The sequence below is a fragment of the Lissotriton vulgaris genome, chromosome 9, assembly GCF_964263255.1.
Source record: "Lissotriton vulgaris chromosome 9, aLisVul1.2, whole genome shotgun sequence".
Taxonomy (NCBI): Eukaryota; Metazoa; Chordata; class Amphibia; order Caudata; family Salamandridae; genus Lissotriton; species Lissotriton vulgaris.
The window spans coordinates 793,630,942-793,658,910 of NC_141697.1; positions in this window are offsets into that span (position 1 = coordinate 793,630,942).

Here is a 27,969-nt window from a genome sequence, read left to right on the forward strand (position 1 = left end):
TTTTCCCCATGTTAATTTCCATAGGGCGGTGGTTGGACTCACTTTTAGCCCGAACGGCTGAATGGATTTCCACAAAACTTGGCAAAATTGTAGGGACTGGTAGCCCGATGTGTCTTTGCTATGTCTCAAGATATGTGCTCCAGTGGATTTTGAGTAATTTAGGTTCAAAGAAATATATATATCTGGGCGGAGCCTAACCACACATCTAATCTGATTGGCTGTCAGCACTTCATCCAAGAAGTGTTGGCAGCCATCTTGGGACCAATATACATGATAGCACCTCATTAAAAAGCATTGTAGTTAATAGAGGGTTTTAGGACTTTAGTTACATTATAAATCATTTGTTGATGGTACCATACTCATTTTAGGAATTGTGGTGTGTTCTAAGGTGATTTTACCATGTGAAAAAGCCTTCTGCTGTGATATCATGAATCATGTTTGAAAGAAAACTAATATCTCATGATTTTCCCACAGTGGTTTGGAAGGGGATCTATAAGCTAAACTGAAATCATATTTTCTGTAAATTTACATTATCTTTCTCAGTCATGTGAAAATGAAGTCTGACATTCTCAGTAAAACATGTACATCCAACAAGGACAGAGAAAGTTATGTTGGTATCCTGTTGCCATATATCTAGATATTTCTTCCAAATGTTAGACGAGACGTAAGTACATTCTTATTCAAAGTGACTAGGTATCAATTTTACCCACACAATTCGGGCAGACTTGAGTAATTTATAGCATCCTCAAAGTCAGTCTTTCAAAAATTCCAAAGTATAGGACATGATAATCCAAATCCAAATGTTTCTCAAGAAAAGTCATTTTCAATCGTTTGGAATATCGGTGTTTGGGCAGATATGACCCAGGGACCCCCAGTATGCAAGGGAAATTAGTCCCCCTCTGCAAATACGCCAGTGGCCTGCGTTGCAGAGAGGTGTAAAAAGGGGCACAGCCTCATTACACCTCTGTGCAATGCAGCCCCCTAGCGCATACTGGAGGTTCCAGGTGGGCTAGTTGGCCCCCAGGGACCCCTAGTATGCAAGGGGAATTAGTTCCCCCTCTTCAAACATGTACGGGGCTGCGTTGCAGAGAGGTGTAAAAAAGGGTGTGGCCTCATTACACCTCTCTGCAATGCAGCCCCCTGGCGCATACTGGAGGCTCCTGGTGGGCTAGTTGGCCCCCAGGGACCCCCAGTATGCAAGGGGAATTAGTTCCCCCTCTGCAAAGGCGGCAGGGGGCTGCGTTGCAGAGAGGTGTAACAAGGGGCATAGCCTCATTACACCTCTGCAATGCAGCCCCCTGGCGCATACTGGAGGTTCCAGGTGGGCTAGTTGGCCAACAGGGGCCCCCAGTATGTAAGGGGAATTAGTTCCCCCTCTTCAAACATGCACGGGGGCTGCGTTGCAGAGAGGTGTAAAAAGGGGCGTGGCTTCATTACACCTCTCTGCAATGCAGTCCCCTGGCGCATACTGGAGATTCCTGGTGGGCTTTCAGGTCTTATATAGTTAGGAATTAGCATTAAAAAAACCTTTGAAATTCACTGAAAAAAACAAAGGTTTCAGGCCTTATATAGTTAGGAATTAGCATTTAAAAAACCTTGCAAATTCACTGAAAAAAACATAGGTTTCAGGCCTTATATAGTTAGGAATTAGCATTTAAAAAACCTTTGAAATTCACTGAAAAAAACATAGGTTTCAGGCCTTATATAGTTAGGAATTAGCATTTTAAAAACCTTTAAAATTCACTCAAAAAACTATACGTTTTAGGGGTGTTGTAGTTAGCTGGACATTTCACTCATACAAAACCATTGGAATTGCTCCTATATAGTTAGTTGTACTAACTATATTTCGCGCACCCGCAATCCACTGCTGATGATGTCACATATTACATCATTCATGACAAGGTCAGTGACATCACTGATGACATCACTGATGACATCATCCACGTGACAATCACATACACCTTTTCATACACTAGTAAAATCTTTCATCACTCTTTGTAAAATACAGAGTATGATATTTGAATCCATTGTTACAGCAATACAAGTATCTAAAAACCCACTCAGTGATTCATAGATGTATACACACATCTAATCACTTACCTGTAGATTCACTCATACATGCTGTCAATGAACCATAGAACACTATCAAAAATACTTATACACCTAAATCGACATTACACACCAGCACACAAGAGCCACTGAGACTCTAAGAGCAGGGGCAGATGCTGGTCATACAATGGCCCTGATCATGCTCGACCTAAGCGCGGCTTTTGACACCGTAGCACACTCCATCTTGCTACGGTGTCTGAACGAAGCTGGGGTCGTTGGTCCTGCGCTGGGCTGGCTGCAATCTTTCCTTACGGAGAGATGTTTCCAGGTTCAGCAGGGGACCTGCCGCTCAGGGGAGTTGTCACTAGACCAGGGAGTGCCTCAGGGCTCTGCTCTGAGCCCTACTCTTTTTAACTTATACATGGCCTCTCTGGCGAAAGTTGTACACTCTTTTGGGGTGGAATTAGTGTCGTACGCTAACGATACTCAGCTGCTGATCTCCCTATCGCAGAGTACCTCCAACACCCCTAAAAATTTTAAATCCTGTATGCAGGCACTAGCAGAGTGGATGGATGCCCATTGCCTAAAGCTAAATGGCTCTAAAACAGAGGTGCTGGTGGTAGGGGGTAAAAGCGAAAAATGGTCGGATGAGTGGTGGCCTTCATGTCTGGGCCCTACCCCCATACCATGTCAGGAGGCCAAGAATCTGGGAATTTGGATGAATCCCTCGCTCTCATACGAAGGCCACATAAGGCGCCTTGTGGGTAAATGTTTTGGAGTCCTAAAGACCTTAAACAAGACCCTAGACCTCCTCCCTTTATCGGCCAGAAGAACACTAACGCAGGCACTGGTGACCTCGCGGTTAGATTATGGCAACATTCTGTTCCTTGGGGCAACCAAGGGCAGCATGGGTCGCCTACAAGTCATACAGAACTCCGCTGCCAGACTGGTGTTAAGAAGACCCAGGAGAGCTAGCTCGAAATTGGCGCTGGATGCGCTTCATTGGCTGCCGGTGAAGAAGCGTGTGCTATTTAAGTGCCTCCTTTTTTGCCACCGTATTGTCTGGGACAAGTCACCGACATATCTGAAGGAGCTAGTTAGCCGATATGAACCTACTAGGGCCCTCCGCTCAGAGGGTACCGGTTTGCTGACAGTCCCTAGGATCAGGAAGGCGAGAATAGGTGGACGTTCCTTCGCGCTACTAGCAGCTCAAAATTGGAACAAACTACCTCCTGTGTTAAGACTAGAGGGCAATGAACTGCGGTTTAGGGCTTTGCTCAAAACACACCTATATACTGCATAGAGTCTGGGTTTTCTCTGCGGTTTCACCGGTAGCTTAGCGCGGGGACACGCCGTGATGGCGTTACTGAGCGCTCTATAAGCTCTTTATTATTATTATTATTATTATTATCCTATTCACATATGAAGTCATCCTACTCACTTATGCGAACAATGACTCATACTTACATATTTACTTAGCTACACACTTATACAAACACAACTTCATCTATTCATTTAGATAGTAAGTCATACTTAGTGAATTATAAAATCATTATTACAAGTATAAAGTTATCCATACAGTCACTCACACAATCATTGAGTCTTATGTACACTTTATTTAGTATATTTATTTATTTAGTATATTTATAGAGCGCAAACCTATCACCCAGAGGGCATCCTGGCGCTTTGAGCTTAAGCAACAGCACTATTCACTTACACAGCATTTTTTGGAAATAAGTGCGTTTTTAGGGCTTTCCGGAACGGGAGATAGTTGCTGTGGCTTCTCAGCGAGAGAGGCAGGGAGTTCCATAGCTTGGCAGCAGCCACACTGAATGAACGGCCGCCCATCCTGACTCTCTGAAACCTCGGGACTACCAACAGCTGCACAGAAGAGGATCGGAGAGGTCGTGAGGCAGAATACCAAGAGAACATATTCTGCAGAGGAATCGGGCCCTGATGGTGTACAGCTTTGAACACTAAACACGCAGCTTTGTACAGCACCCTCAGATGTACCGGGAGCCAGTGTAACTCTCTCAAAGCCAGGCTAGAAGAACTGGACCTAGGCCATGAGAGGGCCAACTTGGCGGCCATGTTCTGCACACGTTGTAACTTCCCCACCAGATTTTTTGGGGCCTCCAGAAGTAGCGCGTTACAATAATCTAAACGACTTAGAATAGTACGGCGAACTACTTCCGGCCTGGCGTGGGCGGGGAGAAGGGGCAGAACTTTACGCAGCATGCGTAACAGCATCATGCACGTGGCGTGGTTTTATTAACGTGCAGGTCGAGCTGTAAATTTGGGCCGAAGATCACCCCCAAGTTGCGAGCGGATGGTGCAGCCGAAACTGGCTCGTGGAAGGAGGCAGGCCAAAAATTCTCTGGTAGTGTCCGTGAGATCCGATCGGTAGAACAATAAAGAACCTCAGTCTTCGCACTGTTAAATTGTAGGGAGTTGGCCCGTAGCCAGTCCGCTGTGGCTGCCATGCAGCGATGGAATGTCTCCAGCGAGACCGCCTTATCGCCCTCCAAGGAAAAGACCAGCTGGGTATCATCGGCATAGTTAAAAGCCGAGACACCAAAAGATTTAATAAGCTGGACCAGGGGGCGGAGGTACAGATTGAAAAGTATTGGGCTGATGGCCGAGCCCTGTGGCACCCCCTGCCCTACTTTCCTTGGTTCGGAGCAGAATGGAGGAAGCGATACCAGCTGTTGCCGACTGTCAAGGTAAGATATGAGCCAGTCTCTTGCCTCCTCTGTGACCCCACACTCTTCAAGTCTCTTGATGAGGGTTCGATGGCACACCGTATCGAACGTGGCCGACATGTCAAGCAGCACTAAAAAGGCTGCCCGACCACTGTCGACACGCGAACGAAGATTGTTCAATACGGGGACAAGCACAGACTCCGTCCCGTGCCCGGGGTGGAAACAAAACTGTGCCTCATCGAACCAACCGATGTTTTCCAAGAAGCCTGAGAGCGAGCGGGTCACCCATTTTTCCATGATTTTAATAGGAAAGGGGAGCAAGGAAATTGGCCGATAATTGGACAGACAGGTCGGGTCCAGCGTAGGCTTCTTAAGCAGAGGTGACACTACTGCTAACTTCCAGCACTCAGGGACGGATGCCAACTCGAGAGACTGGAGGCAGATGGAATGCAACAGTTGAAAAAGTTCCGCCTGAAACGCCTTCCAAAATTTGGGAGGCAGCGGATCACGCGGAGAGCCAAAGGATACCGTGTTAGCCAAACTGCAAAATTCCTCGAAAGAGGGACGAGGAAAGGATTTTAGTTGGGGTCGACTGGAAGGAGAAACCGGAGCTCCCAAACTAAAAGCAGGAGAACTCAACTGGGGTCGACTGGGTGAGTTGCCCGGAGCTCCCAGACCAGAGCCAAAGGCATCTTTCTGGGGTCGACTGGACAAGTCACCCGGAGTTCCCAGGACAGAGGCTGCAGTTGGAAGACACGGTCATATCAACTGGGGTCGACTGGATAGCCCATTCGGAGCTCCCGGACCAGGACAAAAGTCAGCTGGCCGGGGTCGACTGAACGGGCTAACCGGAGCTCCCAGATCGAAAGTAGTGGGCAGGGGATGTTTTAAGCCCTCTAAGATTTTAGCAGTTTTTTCTTCAAAAGCCCCCGCCAGGGAGTCGCACAGGGCCTGCGATACAGGGACCGTATTAGCAGCACATGGAGGGTGGGACATGTCCCTGACGATTTTAAACAGTGCTTGTGATTTGTTAGGCGCCTGATTCAAGGTAGATTCCAAAAAGGTCGCCTTAGCAAGCTTAATCACTTATTTATATACAACAACTTACACATACACTGCCTTTTGTTTTTCTAGTTTGTTGGACATGTACCATTGAGAAATATATTTGCTCATCACCACACCCATAAAGATATTCACTCACCCAAACAACTGATAGAACATGTAGTTTTAACTTCATATATCTACTGAATCAACTATTCACACATCTTTGTGACTGCCCACACACCCCCCACCGAACCACACACACATTCACTCTCCCATACAAATACTCAGTTAACTAATCAATAAATAATGTAGACTTTCACATGGCTAGTAACCAACTGGAGAACCTGTTTACACAACAACTGACAAAGTGATACAGATATTCATACAGTTTAGTCACTATCCACTATATTTAGTGAGACACTATAAATTGGTCAAGTAAACAGTCAATTACACTGCTACTAAATCCTCCTTCCAAATATTTATTTTTATATATCCACTCATTTGTCAATGCAAATTTCTATATATATAATACATATTTAAGCCTTTTCTTTACCTTTGGCCAGTCTCACGTTAGATGCAACCAAGGCGTTTGATAGAGTTAACTGGCCCTACCTCGATGATGTTCTTAAAAAATTTAACTTTGGAAGTAGATTCAGTAGAGCGATATTCCAACTATACAGTGCTCCTTCGGCCAGGATATTGATCAACGGTGTCTTGACGGAGGCATTTCATTTCACCAGAGGTACAAGACAGGGCTGTCCGCTCTCCCCACTCCTCTTTAACTTATATATCGAGCCATTCGCTCAGGTTTTGCGGACAGAGGCGAACATTCCATCATTCATGTTTGGAGAGTGGGAGAGGCGGGTAGCACTTTACGCTGATGATATTCTGATTTTTACAGCTGATCCAAAAACAACACTTCCTGTCGTTATACAGCGAGCAGAAGAATTTGGGCTTATTTCGGGGTACAACATAAACTCAAGTAAGACTGAAATAATGACTTGGAATATACCAGAACAACATTTGGGTATAAACGTGGCGTCTTCCATGCGGTATCTTGGAATACGAATCACCCAGGACGTGGGTAATATTGGTCAAAGCAACCTGGATAGAATTGATAGAGAATGTAAAAAGTTATTGAGATCATGGTCACATCTGCCACTATCCATAACAGGTCGAGTAAACCTAGTCAAAATGTGTATTCTCCCCAAATACACGTTTATATTTAACGCTATTCCTTCAGCATTTGATCTCAAAGCAATTGAAAAAAGTCAACAAGAAATCAACTCCTTTATTTGGAACTATAAATCTTCGAGAATCTCTTGGAAAAAGCTAAGGAGGAGAAAAGAGAGAAGGGAGGCCTTGCTTTACCTGACTTATTATATTATGCTTGGGCATTTCAGATGACACATTCCAGGATGCTTTTAAAAACACCAACAAACCTTTCGATTGGATCAATGTACAGAGCTATGTTAATCGGGGAAAACTTATCAGTGGATGGGTTTATGTTCAAATTTGCTAGCCAGAAATTTTTCAAAAAATTAAACTTAAAATACTACAATCTTGGTCTAAAACGTGGCTTATTATTAGAAAAAGACTGGGGTTGTCCTACTATTCAAAACTACGCCCCAATTTGGGAATCTCCTGGGCTTCCACCATGTATGAAGGATAGTTTATCAGTCACACTAGAGCATGCAGGGATTATAAGATGGGGTCAACTAGTGAAGGAAGGATCACTATTTACATGGGAAGAGTTAAACGAACACATTGGTCCCGGAATGTCCAGATTTAAGTATATTCAGCTGGACAGTTGGATAAGAGCCCAGGGTAGAAAAGATAAACACCTTGGGAAAGTTAGCCGCTTGGAACAACAACTAGTGGAAAAACCAGTGGCTAGAAAGGAGGTAGCTTTGTGGTATTAGCAGATTCTTGAAGAAATAGATGGTGACTTTACTCTCCCAGACCAACTGTGGGGGTCAGTAACTGGCCTTCGCTGTGAAGAGATATGGCTAAATTCTTTCGCCCTCTTACACAAGATTGTAAAACCTTCATGGTTAAGAAGAAACCATCTTTTCTCAGTACACCGCGCATATATCACGCTACTTAAACTTTCCAAATTTCTCCCTGATAAAAAATGTAACAAATGTAATCTCACGGGCGCATCTGATGTCCACATGTTCATGGAATGCCCTGCTTTAAGTCGGTTTTGGGAAGAAGTGAAGGCTACGTTAAAGTCCATTATGAACACATCAATTTCAATAACATTACCACTCATTATTTTTGGGCTGGAAGATAACATTACTGGCAAGGCAAGATCATTTCTTTTTTATGCCATTTTGCTTGCAAGAAGGCAAATTTGCATGCACTGGACAGAGGTAACAGCCCCCTCACACTCGGCATGGCTCACATCATTATACAAGACATCTAAAGTAGACCTCAACAGATCATGTAGTAAACGAAATCTGGCTTTTTGGGATGTGTTGTCCCAGTGGAAATAGAATCCGGGGTTTTTTTTTTCCCTGGGTCCTATGATTATGCCGATAATACTCCTTGGACCGGGTCTAGCCTCGATACAATAATGGTCCAACAGGTTGAAAAATACCTAGATGGAGTCAGCTCAAATCCCTCACGGTTTTGGCTATTATCTCCCACCCATAGAATATCTCGAGTTCTGGTAAAGGAAGGTCGCAACGGAAAACCACTACGGAGTGGACCCTTATGGGAAGGACTCGCTAGGTGGTTGGTATCGGTCACATTGAGGACATGGCAAATGAGGACAAAAAAAAAAAAAAAAACAGTCAATTACACTGCTACTAAATCCTCCTTCCAAATATTTATTTTTATATATCCACTCATTTGTCAATGCAAATTGCTATATATATAATGCATATTTAAATAACGAAGCAAACCACATTCACTGCATGATGTCATCAGTGATGTGATCAGTGATGTCATTTGAGATGTCATCAGTGATGTCACTGACCATGTCATGAATGATGTAATATGTGACATCATCAGCAGTGGATTGCGGGTGCGCGAAATATAGTTAGTACAACTAACTATATAGGAGCAGTTTCAATGGTTTTGTATGAGCAAATTGTCCAGCTAACTATAACACCCCTAAAACTTATAGTTTTTTGAGTGAATATATATATATATATATATATATATATATATATATATATATATATATATATATATATATATATATATATATATATATATATTTGTACACTACGTACTGGCGGTCGCCAGTAGGTAGTTATAGTTAGGATTGTTTTCCATAGGAAATCCCCAACATTTTATTGGGAATAACTTTGGCGCCGGTTAAGGAATCTGCCTGTAATTTTCCTTAAATTTGCCTCGCTGCGCATCGCTCCTTCCCAGAAAGTTTTGAGGGGAACCGTCAAGCGGGGGCCGAGATAAAAGGGGGGTCCCAAAACGTGTTTTCCCCATGTTAATTTCCATAGGGCGGTTGGACTCACTTTTAGCCCGAACGGCTGAATGGATTTTCACGAAACTTGGCAAAATTGTAGGGACTGGTAGCCCGATGTGCCTTTGTTATGTCTCAAGATATGTTCTCCAGTGGATTTTGAGTAATTTAGGTTAAAAAAAATATATATATCTATAAGCGCGGCCCGCTACGCGCACCGGGGCACGCTCCACCGCGCTACTCGAGTTCGCGAGCGGAAAGCAGATTGACTCTCGGGTGTCTGTCAACATTCCAAACAGTCCGGAGCGGCCGCCATCTTGTGTCTCGGTAGGATCGAGACACAAGAGGTGGCAAAAACAAAGGGGGAAATGACCAAAAAGGGGCAGGGTAGACCCCCCCTGACCCCCTAGGTTTGATGTGGGGGCCATAAAAGGGCCCCGCGGGGCAAAAAAAATAATTGTTTTTCGATTTGCGCGGGGGGAGCGCCCGGTACGCGCACTGCGGAGCGTACCGGGGAGCGTACCATGGAGAAAAAAGAATGACAGAGTTTTTAAAAAATTTAGCATTTTTTTATAAATTGGAGGTAGTTCTAAAAAGAAGTGTTTTTTTATTCTTTTTGTTGTTTTATATTTTTTATTGTTTTTTGGAACATTTTTTACTTTTTTTGGCTTTTATGAACAATTTTATATTTTTTTGTAATTTTTATGGGGACAAACAAAAAACAGGGAATTGTAAACGGCTCAACTGGAGCAAAAAAAACAGGAACACATTAAGGTTTGTCTTTGCACTTGTGGTTGTCTCCAGCACGGTTAATTAGTTTAATACTTTGCTCTCCATAGCAAATTGTAGTCCGGCAAAATTTACAAACTATTTTAAAATCTCCAAACTGGGTTGGATATTTGGGACCATCTCCCTTGTCTCTGGACCCGATGGAGTGGGTTGTTTACTTTGTGAGGTGCTGGGAGAAGATGGGGGAGGGTTTCTGGTCAGTTCTCTGACCTCTGCCGCAGCATAGTTGTTTGGGTGCCGGCGTTGCATGTGGCGAATCATAGTATTATTGCCAAAAGAATACTTTTTGGCAGGGTTCCCCCTGGAAAGTACAGTGCCACAGATCAGACAAGTAATCTTTGGCGCATTAACTTTCTTTAGGCCCCTTGGGATTTTAAAAAACTCCCAGACAATGTGCTCCTTTGGCTTATAGGGGGTATTATCTTCAGGCAGGAACCGCCTCTCCTCCTCCGTCTCCTTCTCCTCATGAGTGATGTAATATGTGACGTCATCAGCAGTGCATTGCAGGCGCGCAAGTTATAGTGAGTCCAACTAACTATAACGTGGGAATTTCAATGGTTTTATGTCAGTAAAATTTCCAGCTAACTATGGCTAAACCTATGGTTTTTTCAGTGAATATATATATATATATATATATATATATATATATATATATATATATATATATATATATATATATACATATATATATTTATTACCTACTATTTTCCATAGGAAATCCGCAACATTCTATTTGGAATAACATTAGCGCAAGTTGACGAATCTTCACGAAATTTTCAAAACTGGCCAGTAGGTAGTTATAGTTAGTACCTATTTTCCTTAGGAAATCTGCAACATTCTATTTGGATTAACTTTGGTGCCGGTTGATGAAACTTTGTGAAATTTTCAAAACTGGTGGGGCGCTCCGGTCCGCTCCTATCCTGAAAGTCTTGGGGTGATTCGTGAAGCGGGCATGAGAAAAAAGGGGGGTCCCAAAAGGTGTTTTCCCCATGCAATTTTCCATAGGTACCGTACATCGTGGCTACAGCCCGAACGGCTGAACGGAATTACACCAAATTTGACAAAGTTGTAGTCCTTGGTTCAGACTCGTGCCTTTTGCTTATATGGTGTAAATCTGTTCAGTAGTGTCTGAGAAAATTACAATTAAAAGTGCATATATATCTATGGCCTCGGTGGATACGCGGATTATAAGCGCACTGTCCCGATCACGAGCACAATGCTGATTGGGCTATTGGGAAAAGAAGGTATAACTATAATTAATCATGAGGACCAAAGCGACAATCATACTGATTCAGATGGTTTCACGACAATGACAAAACGGCAAAAGAAAAAACTTCGTAAAGCAAGGAAAAAAGATAAATTGAAACTAAATCCTACCATAAAGACAGACAACAACTCGATACCAGCAACTATTGAAGATACAGCAAAAGGTAGAAATAATTACTTTTCAATCTTTGAGAAAAAATCAACAAGTGACCCAATACAACCAATATGCCACCTAGTAAAGGAAACACAAATCCCAAGGAGAAACGACAATGAACTGCTAAAAGGACAAATAGGTAATGATTCCCTAGATAACAACTCTGAACATAATTCTAAAAGAAGAAGAAAGAGTGCCCAGTAACTGTAATCCAGATAAAACTAACAGAAGCAGTCCAACTAAAACACCCAAAACAACTTTAAAAACAACTCCTCACCAAATTTGTGGAACTGATGAGAAGATAAAGAAAGACTGGGCCACTACAGTGTCGAAGGTAGTGAATGGTCCCATAAATACAACAGATTGGGACCATTTACAGATCAGAAGCAGGGAAGAGAAAAAGTCTATTATCTTCATACCCAAGCAGCCCGAGAAAAAAAGTGTCCTTACTGAACAATGCCCTATAAATACTGAAAAAATTATATTCACAACGCAATTTCAATCTAGAGGTAGGCAAGATACACTTAATAGGGGAAATATACTCAGACTTTTCAAATCAATTCCGGCACTGACCAATATCGACAGTGAGGATATTATCTCTGTCGAGTTATTGGAGGGGAATCATAATATCCAAACCTCAACTCTAATAACATTAATGTCGCAAATAATAGCTGACCAGATTATGAATGAGCAAACAACATTCAAATCCTGGGGCATATTAGTTACCAAAAAATTACCAGAGGTTTACCCCACCCCCTTTATTGGGGAGGAAATAACACCAAAACATAAAAGGGAAGACACACAGACCATCTCAGTTCTAAAAAATGCACTTGGCAGGTCCCGGATAAAAAACATAAGTACCATGCCACAAAACACCATAAATAGAAACTCCGAAATTAATGAAAAATGGGTAAATATGGCACTCCACAGCAACCCGAAACAATGATATCCTACCATACTAGAAATAGGAGACAAAAGTAATGAAAGTGAAATGGTAAGAGTATGCTCATGGAATATTAATGGACTGAGAGCTAAGATCTTAAACGCTCAAATAGACTCCATAGAGGGAAACCCCCACATTATAGCATTACAAGAAACTTGGGAAAGTAATCCATTTATGTTACATGGATACGTCGGTTACTAGGAACACGCAAAAAAAAGAGAAAAGGTTCGGGCGAGCCAGTGGAGGACAGGCAATATTTATTTCCAATACGCTAAAAGTACAGCATGAACAAACAATAGTTGATAGTACTAATATCTTGATAGTCAAACTAACCTATAATATAAATAACCATAACTCTAAAACACTATATCTGATTTCAGTATATGTTTTGCCTACCAATCGGAGCAGGGAGGAAACTGCTAGAACCCTGGTCAAGGCTCTTATTAATATAACGATAGAGGATCCCCTAGCAGATTTCCTAATTACAGGGGACTTTAATTTAAATCTCTTGTCATCCCACATAAGAGATGAAACCATAATATCCCAAAACCATGAATGGTTAATTCCTGAGCAAGATCTAGGGATGGGCAATAATACCGATGAGAATAGAAAGGGAAAGAAACTTGTGATGGATATTGAAGCAAAGGGACTCAGAGTACTTAACGGTAGAATAAAAACAGACGTTCCACCATTAAATAGTTACTTCGGGTATAACGGATTCTCCAGGATCGATTATACCAGGACTTCGCTATGTATGTTCCACAATATCACCTCGTACCAACTGAAGAAAGTAAACGAAAGTGATCATGCCCAACAGATAATTAAAATGAACATTGGAGTAAATAGAAATAAGTAATACCATTCAACTCAAGGGCATATTGGTACAACAAACTATAAAAAATTGTTTTGGAACGTTCAAAACAAAGAAATAATGAATGAAGAAGTGGAAAGGATCTTGGAAGTATGCTTTAAAGACACGGTAGCAATAACAGTGATAGAGCAATGGGAATATTTCACTGGGAAGCTGACCACAACGCAAACTAAAATAAATATCAAGAAGAAGCAAAAACATAAAGTACCAGCCAGGGATAATGAACACCACCTAAACCTGCCGTATACAATAAGGATACTGAAGAAAGAACGAAACAGGATTGTCAGGTTACTAAAGAAACCAGGGAAAAAAGTAGAAAATCTGGGAAATCTAAAGTTATTAAATCGAAATCTTAAGAAACTAATATGGGGTGAAAAAAATCAGGCAAAACAAGCAACTTGGGCAAAAGTATTCCACGCCAGCAAGCAAAAGAATCAAAGAGACTTCTGGAAGATAATCAACAGCCTTGCTAGACCTAACAAGCAGATAATATCATCACCTTTAACTGAACAGGAATGGGATACTTTTCTGAGGAGACACTTAAATCAGGATATATCACAGTCAAAATCCCTCGAAAAGGCACTCGGGTACAACAAAGACAAATCTCAAATTGAGGATAAGGAATTGGATACGCCAATAGCTATAGTGAAAGAAGAGCTAATCAAACTTATTAAAAAACAGAAGAACGGCGCTCCCGGACCTAACGGGATACCTTTTGCTCTCTACAAAGAAAATCCAGAACTATGGGCGACCATCTTAGAGAAACTATATACAGAAGTCATTACAGCCGGAACTGTCCCTAAGTCATGGCGAGGATCATTAATAACTCCAATTTTTAAAAAAGGAGACTGGGCTCTTGCCGAAAACGACAGATTGATTACTCTTCAAGACACGGACGCCAAGTTATTTGCAAGAATTTTGTTAACAAAACTATCTGAGTGGGTAAGAGAAACAAAGAAATTGCCCTTAAAACAAACAGGCTTTATCCAAGGCCTAGGAACAACAACAAACATAATGGTTCTTGCACTACTAATGGATAAATCAATTAGACTCAAACAACCACTGTATCTATGTTTCATAGATTTTAAATCAGTATTTGACTGTGTTAAAAGAAATCTTCTTTGGAATAAACTTGAAAAAATGAATATCCCACTCCTCCTCCTAAAGATGATTCGCCTTTTATACACAGAGACATGGGTAAGTGTTAGGATTGGGGATGGCCAAACGCTATCAAAGGAGATACCAGCAAAGGAAGGCCTGAAACAAGGCTGCGTTCTAGCCCCTCTGCCTTTTAATTTGTTTCTCGCGGACCTAACGGGAATACTGGACGAAGAGAATGCGCACCCCCGAAACTAGCTGATAAGCGCCTCACAAATCTAATGTATACGGACGATGTCATACTATTGAGCCATACCAAAGTGGGACTACAGCGTCTTATTAGGCGGACACACATATACTCGAAGGAGAATGGGATGGTCATAAACAAGTCTAAAACTAAGATTATGGTAGTGACCAAAAAAAACAAGAGAAGACAAAAAAGTAAATGGTTTATGGATACTAATGAGCTGGTGCAAGTAGAAGTATATAAATACTTGGGTGTTCTATTTGATGCGAATGGAAGCTATCAACTCCAAAAAAGTGAGATTCAAAGAAAAGCGAACTCATTAACTGCAGCATTCAGAATTGTGCAAAAGTCACTTCCCAGCCTAACTTATGGTCCACTTCTGAATGTAATAGGTGCAAAACTCCTACCGACAATTACGTATGGCAGTAAAGTGGTAATGGGCAAGGATAGTGAAACTTTGAACAAGATTATAACAAGAGTCTATCGAGCCATATTCCGTCTACCAGCAAACGCATCCCCAGCCCAAGTTAGGTTGGAGTTTGGACTGACCAATCAGCAATATGCAAGGCAAGTCCACTTTAGAAAAGTTTGGAATCAAATAAAAAATGACCACCAAAATGAAATATCACAACTGTTATGGAGAGAAATAAATAAGGACACAAACTCTACTGCGGGGACCTACCTTAGGGAAGCAATAAAGGATTTTGCGATCACGTCAATATGGGAAACCAATATAATCAAGTCATCTTTCAAGAAAATAATTAATAAAACTGCAAACCATTTATCCATCTTAAACGATAAAGCAATCCTCACCAAAAGAAAACACGCATGGACGGTAATTAATGGATACAAAAAGAAGGAAATCCAACAATACCTGGTAACACCATGGACAGAACAAAACAAACAGGCCCTCCTTAAAGCCAGATTTGGAACAATGCCAGGCCTGTGCCACCTTCCCCCATGGGAAAGACCGGAATCCCAAATGACATGCAGACTGTGCAATAATGGTGAGGAGGATATGCTTCACCTTCTCTGCACCTGCCCTATGCTTTTACAGGAGAGAAAATCTCTACTAAAGCTTCCCTTCAAAGTACGTGACATAAGGACACGTAGGCAGGCCTTGATTAATTGTATGAACTCGAACGACATTATTTTAAATGCTATCTTTGTAAAGTTTTTAATGATAGTCAAAAGGAAATTAGAACTTATATCTACTTTATATACTTAATGTTCTATAATTTTGATGTAATTATATTTTAAGTATTTTTAATTGAGAAAGCAGCTTTTTTAGCCTTTGTCTGAGATGTGTAATATTGCAAGATTTTAAATAATCATCACAATAAACTATTTACTTATGTTAAGTGTTGCAAAGAGCAATGAGCACGTGGCAGTCCTTGCAGCAACAGCCCCAGCATTGTTTGCAAGCTATAGGATGTCCAGGCAGAGACCGAGGGGATACAAGTCATGTGACACGTTGAGGAGAGTAATGTCCCGGTTAGTAGGAGGTTCAAATTGCCACTCTGAAAGAAAGGGCACATCAACATTTCACAAATGGGTAAGATCAACAGGTGGAAAAGCAAATAGGGGACAATACCAGCTGACAAGTGCACTAACATGATCATAAACACAGGTCGAAAGAAAAACTCTGGAAGTGGCACAGACAAATGGTACATGGGGAGTTCTCCGCCAAAGAGTGTTGAAGCTCACATCTTTGTCCTCTGAGGTGTGTGGGGCCTCCCCTGACGGTGTTGGTGCAGGAGTCCTCTGGGGCACACACACATCAGGGGCAGAAGATGTGGCTCCCCTGTCCCCATCAGCATTAACACTGTGAAGGGCCTGCTGGCTTTTCAGCACAGCAACAACGCTGTGATGGTAGGCAGCCATTTTTGCACTGTTGGAGTCCTGCTTCTGCTCCTTAGATTCTAGGATTTTGTAGAATGCCACTAGCTGGTTGGCAACCTCACTGGTGCTACTTGGAAGGGCAGTTGTTCAGGCCTCTGCCTCATGACACCAGCAATGTCAGCCAGGGACTGAACCAATGCATCCTTCGTAGGTGCATTTTATTGCCTCAGATATGTCCTTATTGGGATTGATCAACCATAGAGGATTCTGGCCCGTAATCAGTAAGGCTGGGCAAATCTATAGATTACTTTACACATAGAAGGGGAGAGCGTCTAAAATAAACTCTACCCCCCCCGAACCCCCATAAAGTCTCAAGTAAACACACAACGGGGGGTGGAGAGCACGAGGCTTAACATATAACAAACTAGACAAACTCATCTGTTTGAAAAAACTGCCCTCACTCACACACCGAAGTGTGTGACATGCATTATCATAGGGCCTGCTTGCAATACGGCCTAGTGTAGCCACACTCAGGGCAGAGCATAAGGGAGGGGGAAAAATAATAAATTCCACACAAAACAAAGTACAACCACACAACGACAGAACTCAACACATAATCCATGTGAACATACAAAAGTGATGAAGCAGTGCAAATCACCAAGTGACTGAAAGTAATGATGCGACAAAAAGTGCAGTTAATGGGAAATAATTAAAACTGGTTTAAGGATACCAACCCACAAATTTAATTCCAAGGTTCCTCCCCCAGGATTAAAAAGAAAAAGGATGGGTGATGTCTTGATAAGAAGATGAGGCTTCTCAAGACTTCCCTCCTGGTACTGCTATGGTCAACATGTTTCGACCGACTTACTGTGCCTCAAAAGGTCTCCCCGGTCTTCTTCAGGACTGATGTCGCTTTCAGTACCAATTTTGGCCCCATCACCGTATTTCGGTTAGTTTGCCCCGAAGTCAGAGCCGGTCTAATAGGATCCTGGCCCTTCTCGTCTCGTGAAGTGAATGTTCCCAATAGTCAGGGAGAACATTAACGAGTTTATATGGTAAACTCGAACTGGTGTCCGTCAGGAGGGTACCCCGGGAACACAATTGTTCTGTGGGCCTGCCCTGCTGTCTCTGCCTATTGTCCGGATCACCGTGAAGACCACAGTATTGTTAATGTTCTCCCTGACTATTGGGAACATTCACTTCACATGAAGAGAAGGGCCAGAATCCTATTAGACCGGCTCTGACTTCAGGGCACACTTACCGAAATACGGTGGGGCCAGAAGTATTGAGTTTTAGCTTTGATCAACTTAGTTTTGGGAAATGTTCCTGGTGGTAGGACTGATCTTGTTGACACTGAAAGTGTTTAAGTCCATGTGGTCCAGTGTTCGATGTCTTTTGGTTGTCCATTGTTTTGATTTTGGTTCTTTGATCGAAGCCTTTGGATGCAAGACCGTCCGCGGTTCTACGGTGGATTCAATCCACAAGACATCGAACACTGGACCACATTGACTTAAAAGCAAAAACTCAAACTCACAAAGCTGTGCGGACGAGCTTTATGAGCTTTTATGCAGCCTGTCTTGCAGATGGGCATGTCCGGGGCGTGTTCAACCTGCAGCACTTTAGAGCACGATCTAAAAACAGGCGTGATAAATAAAATCTAACTGGGGTCCAGCAACATCGGACCTGATTCACAGGCTTCTCTACAATTTAGGACTACTAGTAAATAAAGTTTAACTTAAAGCATTAACTTAAAGAATTGTCACCATCATGTTGGCTAGGGTTCAAGTATATATGCGTGATGTGCTGTTTGTCTATATTTTTTGCTTTGTATTGGGGGACTTGTAGTAGAAGGCATAACACGAGTCACCAGGACTGGAAGTCCCACTATACATAGGTGAACCTGGAGTGGTTGGGCACATCACACATGGGATAAACAAACTTGGTGGAGCTGGAATGAGCTGTGCAACATGTTGCTGGGCAGTGTGACTTACTTTTATGTGATGATTTACTGTACATGAGAAAGGTTCCTATCCTTTCCCTTGCACAGAGCACAGGGGAGTGCATGAATATCGCTCGCTGCACTTCACAACATGACCTTATGACCCATTTTCCCCCTTGTTGCCACTTACCCTGTAGGTCTGCTGGTCCTCGAAGCAAGCACTGTCCTGTCAGGGGACTCCTGACACCAACTCCCCTGGGATGATAGCTCCCATCCGCTCCTCCAAGGCATCCAGTGCCTTCTGGGTTGCAGGTCCTACTCCTCTGATCTGCATGGCTGCCTTCAGGTTGTTGGTCAGTTTCTCCTTCGTCCTGCACTTAAAATCATACCAGTGCTTCTTACAGTTGATGACTGTCATCTTGGTTTGTCCAACACTGTTGATCTTGGCCACTATGGTCTGCCAAATAGCCTCTTTCTTCCCCAATGGCAATTTGGAGGTGACAAAGAGCTGATGCTTATACTTTGTCACTTCTGTGATCTAGATGTCATTCTCCTCCAAACTTGAATTACACTACCTCTTCCCCTGGGAGTCTGTCTGGACAACCTGGCTTGTGCTGGGGCTGTTGGGGTTGTTGCCCTGGCTGCTGTTCTCTGCTCCATGTCTGCCTTCTGTGAGGTGAGGTTTTTTTCTTTCCAAAGCGTAATTATTTTACATGATGTTTTAATGCTTGACTCACTCAAAAGTGATGCAAAGGTGGTGTGTGTTGCTTTACGAGACGCAAACCAGCCTTACAACACTTTTTCTGTGCATGCGTCAGCTTTTACTGTGACAGGCCCCCCACAGATGCGTCATTTTTTTTACGCACCATCTGACTTACGCAATGGTGCACCGTACCGTAAATATGATACATCCATGTCATTTTAAAATGACATACTGCACCACAGGTTTTTCTGATGCATCGCTGCCTATACGCAGCATTGCCTCAGTTATTGTAAATGAGGTCTAGAGTTTCTAAACTGAAACCATGGAGCTCAAGCACACATTTTATGGCATCGCTATTTAGTTGCAAAAACGATGGATTTAAGCCCAGATCTTTGTACTGGGGTGAATGTAAGGCTTTGTTCTGCATTCTGTCCATCAACTGTGTTTTTTGCAATTTTCACCCCGAGTGGGCTGGGTATGCTCAGACGTGAGTCCCAGGCTCTCCACATCACTGGAGTCAAGCTATCCAGGCTGAAGAAGGCTGATAGCCAGAAACCGGTCCTTGGATGCTTGATTCCGGTCTAGGACAGACATGGCTTGGTAGTTCGGGCTGGACTGTTCCCATGAGGCACAGGGTCAAGGCTGATTTGCATATAGCCATTGTCTGACCTAGGATGGTGTGGAGTGCAAAAAAACGATGGATTTAGGCCCAGATCTTTGTACTGGGGGGAATGTAAGACATTGTTCTGCATTCTGTCCATCAACTGTGTGTTTTTTGCAATTTTCACCCCGAGTGGGCTGGGTATGCTCAGACATGAGTCCCAGGCTCTCCACATCACTGGAGTGAAGCTATCCAGGCTGAAAAAGGCTGATAGCCAGAAACCGGTCCTTGGATGCTTGATTCCGGTCTAGGAAAGACATGGCTTGGTAGTTTGGGCTGGACTGTTCCCATGAGGCACAGGGTCAAGGCTGATTTGCATATAGCTATTGTCTGACCTAGGGTGGTGTGGAGTGCAAACAAATGATGGATTTAGGCCCAGATCTTTGTACTGGGGTGAATGTAAGACATTGTTCTGCATTCTGTCCATCAACTGTGTTTTTTGCAATTGCTATTTAGTTGATCCACCTTTTTAGGCCCTACGCCTATACAAATAATCAATGATGTTAAATGTAGTCACGTTGATATGTAATCAAGCCCATCTTCCATTTAGCATGCGTTATATCACACAATAACTTAATGATGAAAATGGGTTTGTAATTTAATACATAACTCTGTAAACACAGTAGCGCCCGGATTGTTGATACAGTGGGTGGGGTGAGGGGAACGGGGAGAGCATGGAAGGACAAGACAAATAAAAAAAATGCAAAAACACTTACCTGAATCGCGCCCTTCTCGAGTAATCAGGGGCAAGATGGGGGTCTGGCCGTAGACCGAAGTGCAGCACAACGCCAGAGCTCCGCTTCAACTAGCATAACAAGAGTACTTCAAAGCGGGGAAATCGTCGATCCATGAAAAGCGATGGTAATTAATTAACGAAACGAAATGGAGCAATGAGAGAAACCAGATAAAGAAAAGGAGAAAGAAAAAACCCTGAAAACACAGAGAAAAGTTATTTTTTTTTATGCCTGGCGCCGGACGGACTGAAACCCGTAGTCATACCTGAAAATCCAGTAAGCTTTACAGGAGAACTGGAAGAAATGCTCGGCGCAGGCTCTGAAACGCCAAATCTAAGTAAACAAATACACGAGACATCGGACCAGATTGAAAGGCTGAAGGCATTGCTGGCTGGATTGTCTGCGAGATCGAGGGTGGAACCACACACCGGTGCTCCTAATTGACACGCCTGAGTCAGAATCGGATTCAGCAACCATTCAGCGTCCCCTGCGTGCAGGAATCCAAGGTGGAGTGTGAGACAGAGGCGACGTCTGAATTTTTTGTTTTTCACGAACTGCTACGGGATCGGAGGAAATTTCTCACAGAAGATTTATACTTAGCGCTGGGACGGGCAGTGTGCAGATTGTTATTCTCGCCCCCTAATCCGACCGTGGCAACCGGGTGTTGATCACCAGGTTAGCAGCTACTAACATGCCTTCTAAAGCCGCGTCTGCAGCAGCAGCCCGCTTGAGATTAACGAAGGCTGCCAGAGCTCTGCGCGAGGCTGAATTACAAGAACTACAGCAAACTCAGGATACTTCACAGAAAACAGCAGGATCTGAGTCTGGGAGTAATACAACCATGAAACCTAGAAGTAAAAAGCAGCCTAATGTTTCTGCTGTCTCCACACCGCGACAAGAGGTGCTAGCGTCCAAACGCAAAATAAATAAGGATAACACGCCAACAATGGCTACTCCAGGAACTTCCGTAATAGATCTATTGCTGCGAAAACAAGGTGCTTCAATAAATGCCTCCCCTAACTCTCAACATCCCAATTCGTCACCAAGTTATCGGAGAGCTGATTGAGGTGGCGCTTGTTGTAAATGACATTGATGGTTCACCTTCTAATACTGGTATTGGTCAACAAATAGCCACGGGAAAACATAGCATGTCATTCTCTGGGGCTGGAGAGAATATCATGGGTGTAGCCGAAACTGCGGTAGGGCAAACTATCTTGATCTCCGCTGCAAATACGCCTGACACTCCTAGTCAGGAGATAAATTAGACTGGAGCTGGAAATGAGCGAACTAGAACAGACATACTGCTACCTACCCCAGCTATTATTTCTTATGGCCAATTAGCTACAGATCCACCACCTCAGTCACTAGACATTAAACCTAATGAACCTTATGAACACAATGATGGTGAACAACCAACGGCCAATGCTGACACGAAAAATTCTAATCATCATGCTTCAATTGAAGGTGAAAAAGAGACAAATGTATTCTACTCATTCTCAGACGAGACAGGAGTAGAGGTTGAGTCAGAATTAGATCACTTGATAACGAAGAGGAAAAGAATCCGAAGATGAAAATGATGAATCTTTGCTCTTTTCTAACACTTCTAACACTTCGGATGAAGGAAGCCTCGAGGAAGGTATACAGCTTAACACAATCAGTTCTAAGGCTAAAATAGTATCCAGGCTGAGTCACCGAGTGCCGGTTGAGCATTCTGCTACCTCTCGAACCAATATGCAATCTACTCAAGCTGCTCAAGCGTTAGAAGCAGACGTTGACATGGTCAATAACCAAGAGATCCCCTTAAATGCGGCTATTGCTGCTCATAGAGAACAGACAGCTATTGACAGCAAACGATCCTGGGCAGCTATACGCAAAGTTCAAGGGGTGGTTAAAAAACTGACTAAGACATGTAATCAAATTGGGTAAAGAGTCACCGAAATAGAAGCAAAGGTACTCTCTGCAGAAAACGAGGTAACGGCAAATTCAGGGAAAATCAAGTTGCAAGACGCTGAATTAGTCGACATTAAATGGAAGCTGGAGGATTTTGAGAATCGGCAGCGCAAGAACAATCTACGCATACTGGGGGTCCCCGAAAAGATGGAGGGTACAAATATACGCTCTTTTGTTGTGGAACTACTTAGCAAGGCAATGCCGGAATTAACAACCTGGGATTGGGACGTTGAAGTTCAGCGTGCTCATCGAATGCCTTTTAACCCCCCGCCCAAACCAGGATTATATCCTCGCGCCATATTAGTGTACTTTGGTAATTTTTTGCTAAGGCAAACAGTAGCAGAAAAAGCAAGATCGGTCACAAGTTAACCTTTAATGAAATTACCTTTTTTACGAGACCTGATTTTTGTCATGCTACTGTTGAGAGACGTTGGCGCTTAAGGTCATTAATTAAACCCTTTCGAGAAAGTAGCCCAAGCATTCTTGAATAATCCGGCTAAGCTTAAGGTTGTGTGGGGTGGTCAAACTAAATGTTTTGTTTCTGAGATCAAAGCCAAAAACTATCTAGAGGATTTGCATTAATAATCTGAATAGAATATGAATTGAAAATTGGATTTCTAATTTATGCCTGAGGGTACTGTTAAAACTTAGAATAATTCTTATACTTAAATACTTTCTTATGTTTTTTTATGCTTTTTCTAAATATGCTTAGGTATGTTTAGGTATGTTGAAAGACGTTTAGTAGTATGCTTTCTTTTTTCTCTTCTCTGGTATATTTAGTGTTTCTAAATTTTTCTTTACATCAATACACCAGGAACTTATCCATTTTTCTTTTCATTTAGTTGAAGCGGTAGCTCAGGTGTTACACTGCATCCATCACTAGTCAGACTCTGGTAGAGTCTGATGGCCTACACCTTGGGGGGGGGGGAGCAGGCGGGGTGGGAGGGGTTGCTAGGGGGGGTAGAGGGGGGGGGGGCTGGTGGGGCACTCAAATTAAAAATAGAAATGAACCATATTTGACGACAGTACAATACGTCAACTTTCTTTTTTTCAAATATATTTTAAAAAATTCAATGAATTGTATAATGACGGATTATAATAACAATCTGAAAACGACACAGGGTCGTGACTCCAAACCAGAAAGGCTGAGTCCAAATAATCTAAACAACTGTTGTGGCATATGCAACTTAAAATATCGATTAAATAATACATGAGCCTCTACAGAGTGGCTGTTTGGCTGCACGCCATCCACTAGGAAGATTGGTTTTGGTCTAATAATAGGATTGTTGGTCCGGAGGAGAAATCTGCATTGGGGATTTTGAAACGCGTCGACCTGTTCTATTGGGTCCTTGTGTCCAAATTAAAATCAGTATATAAATAGAGTTTATTAAATAGGATCCAAACTGATGTATAGGTGCTTACTACATTGATTACTATTTGTATTCATTGCTCATTAGTGTATATGAAGCTATATTGTTTGACACCAGGCCCTTAGTATTTTTTTGCTTTGTGGTATGAATATAGATGGATGAATGTGCTCGGCCAAAGTGAAAGTGTGGATGTGTTGTAAATATTGTATAAATTGTTTTGTATAAGTACGTTGTCATTATAATTTTTTTTTTCAAATCTCTTGTATATACACATGTAAATCATTTGCTTATGAAAATAATGTTTTCTACTAGTGCTAAAATAAATGAATAAAGTAGTGATGCAAATAAAAATCCGGACCCTTATGTCTTGTCCATAGGGGTATTCCAAAAATCAGTTAAAATATATCCAGTACTGGCAGTTGTGTTGTTGTTTTGATTATAATAACAAGACACCAAAAGAATCTCTTGGTCAATTTTTCGTGATAAACAATGGGTAAGTTGGTTATACAAACTTGGAATGTAGGGGGGCTATTGAACAATGAGAAACAAGGTCGGTTCGCAGAACTAATTAGCCTGAATCCAGTAGATATACTATGTCTCCAAGAGACACATGTGCCATGGGCTAGGAGATCATTATTGAAAGTAAGAGGTTATAATCTGTTAGTTGCATCAAAGCAGTCATCAAATATAAGAGGAGTTGCAATCCTAGCCAAATCACACTTAGGTGGGCCGGTACGTCACCTCTCTGATTCTCATGGAAGATGGGCAATTGTAAAACTTGCTATAGGCATTACTATTTGTACCATTTACGGCTCAAACCAAGATGACCCTACAATTGTCACATTCCTTGAATCAGAACTCGCCACTTGGCAGGGCCCTCTAATCATGTGTGGGGATTTCAATATCTCTCTTAATCCTATGCTCAATAACAATAGTTCTAATCAACAGATCTATACAGGCCCGAAACCTAAAGTATATAAAGCAACTAGGAGACTGGTGAATAGTTTGGGACTAATCGATATATGGGAGGAAAAAAAACAGAACACCCAGGATGCTGGATACACATATTTTTCGCATCCACATCAAAAACACGTTTGTATAGATTATGTCTTCACAACTAGGGATCTAGCCACGCAATCCTCTATCAGTAAATACCCCAAAATTATATCAGATCATAACGCTCTGGCCTTCACAATGAAAATAGAAACGTCAATTAACAAAGCTAGACAATGGACATTCGATCGCAAATTGCTCTCTAACAATGACTATATTAACTATATTAGTAATTGGACAGAGGAATTTTTTAACATCAATCGCTTTAGCGCCGCAAGGAATGTGGTATGGGACTGCTACAAATTGGCACTTAGGGGGGAAACTATAAGCTTTCAAGCTAGAGTTAAAAAACAAAATACTATGAACTATAGCTTGAAACTCACGGCCTTAGCAAAGGCGGAAGAAAGTCACACTTTGATCATCTCACAAAGGTTAGATGCAAAACAATCAATGTATAAATTATCATTGTTAAAAGCGGAGCTGAATGCAAGCCTTAGTGAAAAAGCGGCCCAAACTTATAAAGCATACAGGAAAGATGTTTACGAGAGTGGGGAGAGAGTTGGTAGGCAACTGGCTCTACGCACTAGACAAAAGAATGTATCTAGCTATATCAGTCAGATAACTGATAGTGGTAGAACCTATACTAACACTCCTGACATCATTTATCAATTTCAACAATATTATCAGAAACTCTACACTGAAGAAACTAAATCTACTGACAATGAAATATTCAGTTTTCTTGATAATCTCCTTCATAATCATGAGGCATCAAAAATCTTAGATGATACTACTAGGGATGATCTAGAAAGTGAAATCACCTTACACGAAGTGGAAAATGCTCTGTTATCACTCTCATCGGGCAAAGCAGCTGGACCTGATAAAATACCAATAGACCTGTATAAGATACTAAGACATCAAATATCTCCTCTGCTTCTTGATCTCTTTCTGGGAATACAATGGAATGGTGTATCACCACACTCTTGGAAAGAGACAAATATAATTGTCTTCCCTAAGAAAGGAAAACCCCCTGAGCAATTAACTTCATATCGCCCTATTTCTTTGATAAATTTGGACTCTAAATTATATGCCAAAGTGATGGCCACGAGACTCAGCAGGGTTATTGAACAACTTGTCTCCCCTTGGCAGCATGGCTTCATTCCTGGTAAAGGCACTACCGATAATACATGCAGGGCGATTACCCTCTTTGATGCCATGTCTGTCACGGGGGGTCGGATGTCAATGATCTTGCTGGATGCCGTAAAGGCTTTTGATCGTGTCTCGTGGAGCTTCCTTTGGGCAGTTATGGTACACAATAATTTCGGCCCCAAATTTATTAAAGCCATTAAATCTATGTATATATCACCCAGAGCCAAACTTCAGATGTTAGGAACTAAATCTGGTTATATTAACATCACAAGGGGCACCAGACAAGGGTGCCCATGCTCACCCCTATTATTTGCATTGTATATAAGTCCATTAATTTTAAAAATTCTTGAGAGTCAATCCATCAACCCAATTATTTGTGGTCAATACGCGACAAAAGTTCTGGCATACGCCGATGATATCGCGGTTATTACATCCGACCCGACTGAGGCCATGGAGGAAATCGTGTCCCTCACCTCTGAATATGGTATCCATTCAGGGTATTCTCTAAACCGGGAGAAGACAATTGTACTTTGTACTGATAACATTCACTATACCGATCAGAGAAGAGCTGATAGAGATACCTACTTAGGAATTACTATTAGCCCTGGTGTTAAATTAATAAATGTTCTTAACTATAACCCTCTTATTGAAAAAATTAAAAAAGATCTGGATCGGGTTAATGGTTTACACTTATCAATCATTGGAAGAGGCAATTTTCTTAAAATGAATGTGCTGCCTAGATGTTTATACTTGTTCCGTGCAATTCCTTTTGCAGTAGACTCCAAAACCTTAAAAACACTTGACTCTCTTATGAGCACATTTTTATGGCAACAAGGAAAGATCAGGAGATCCCACAAGTTTATTTATTGAATATCTTTATTCGGCAACTTGATCACCATAAAAGAATACATATAAAATACATTCCAATACACAATAAAATATTTAAAATACAGTAAAAGAATAAGGTGCAACACAATCACCAATTTGCTACCAGCAGATATGGCATCAGACCGTTGGGCCCCCCGACTGCAGTTTCAGTAAGCGGGATCGCGTCATCCATGCACTTCCCAAGAACTTTGCTACCCCACAAATCATAAAGGAAGATGATGAGTCTGTGGAGAGTACACGAAGAGCCTGACTATGGCACCTCAACCCCAGTTCCCTGCAGACAGGTTTCAGCCAAAATTTCCGCGCCCCTTTATAAGCTGGGCAGGCAAAAAATAGATGGGCCACAGACTCTGTTGGTGCTACACAGCCAGGGCATGAACGCAGGGGGGCACCAGAGTTTGACCACCTCACCGTAAAGTCATGCACCGGAAGCGTCCCATATCGCAGTTTTAGGTATAGTGCGCGATCAAAGGGTTTAGTTATCAGGTCGAGGAAGGGCTCCAATTTCCTCACACATTTAAATAACAAAAATTGGTCCGTGAGTGAGCCCCCATCCGTGGCCCTCAACACATTACTCTGAACCCAGTCCCAGTATAACTTTTTGATCACATCCTTTGGTGGCGGCGATTGTGACTCCCAAGCATCTCTTAGCCCTAACTTAAGAACCAAGTCTTTCAATTTATTCAACCATCCAATTTTTTTTCCCGTGTCCAGTAAAAGAAGATCGTCCAGCCCCTCAGCATATTTTGCAAGCTCTTCCGTTCTTCTTAAACGGGTCCAAAAGAGCAACGGGCGTAGCCTTACCAAGTCCTTAAATGCTCTTCTGCTCAGGGGAATTAGTGGGGTGGAATCAGGAAGAGCCACCACCTTCCTTAGAAAATTATTTTCCGCTGTCGATAGATCTGATACGTTTTCGAACCCCCAAAGTTCAGAGCCATATAATGCAGCTGGGAGAATCTGACCCTCGTATATGGCCATGGCCGGGGAGACAGGTTTACTACATGATTCACGGATTTCCCTCAGAATCACCCCCGATACTCTTTGATGACTGAGTAACATTTTGGCCAAGTGATCCTTCCAGGTCATT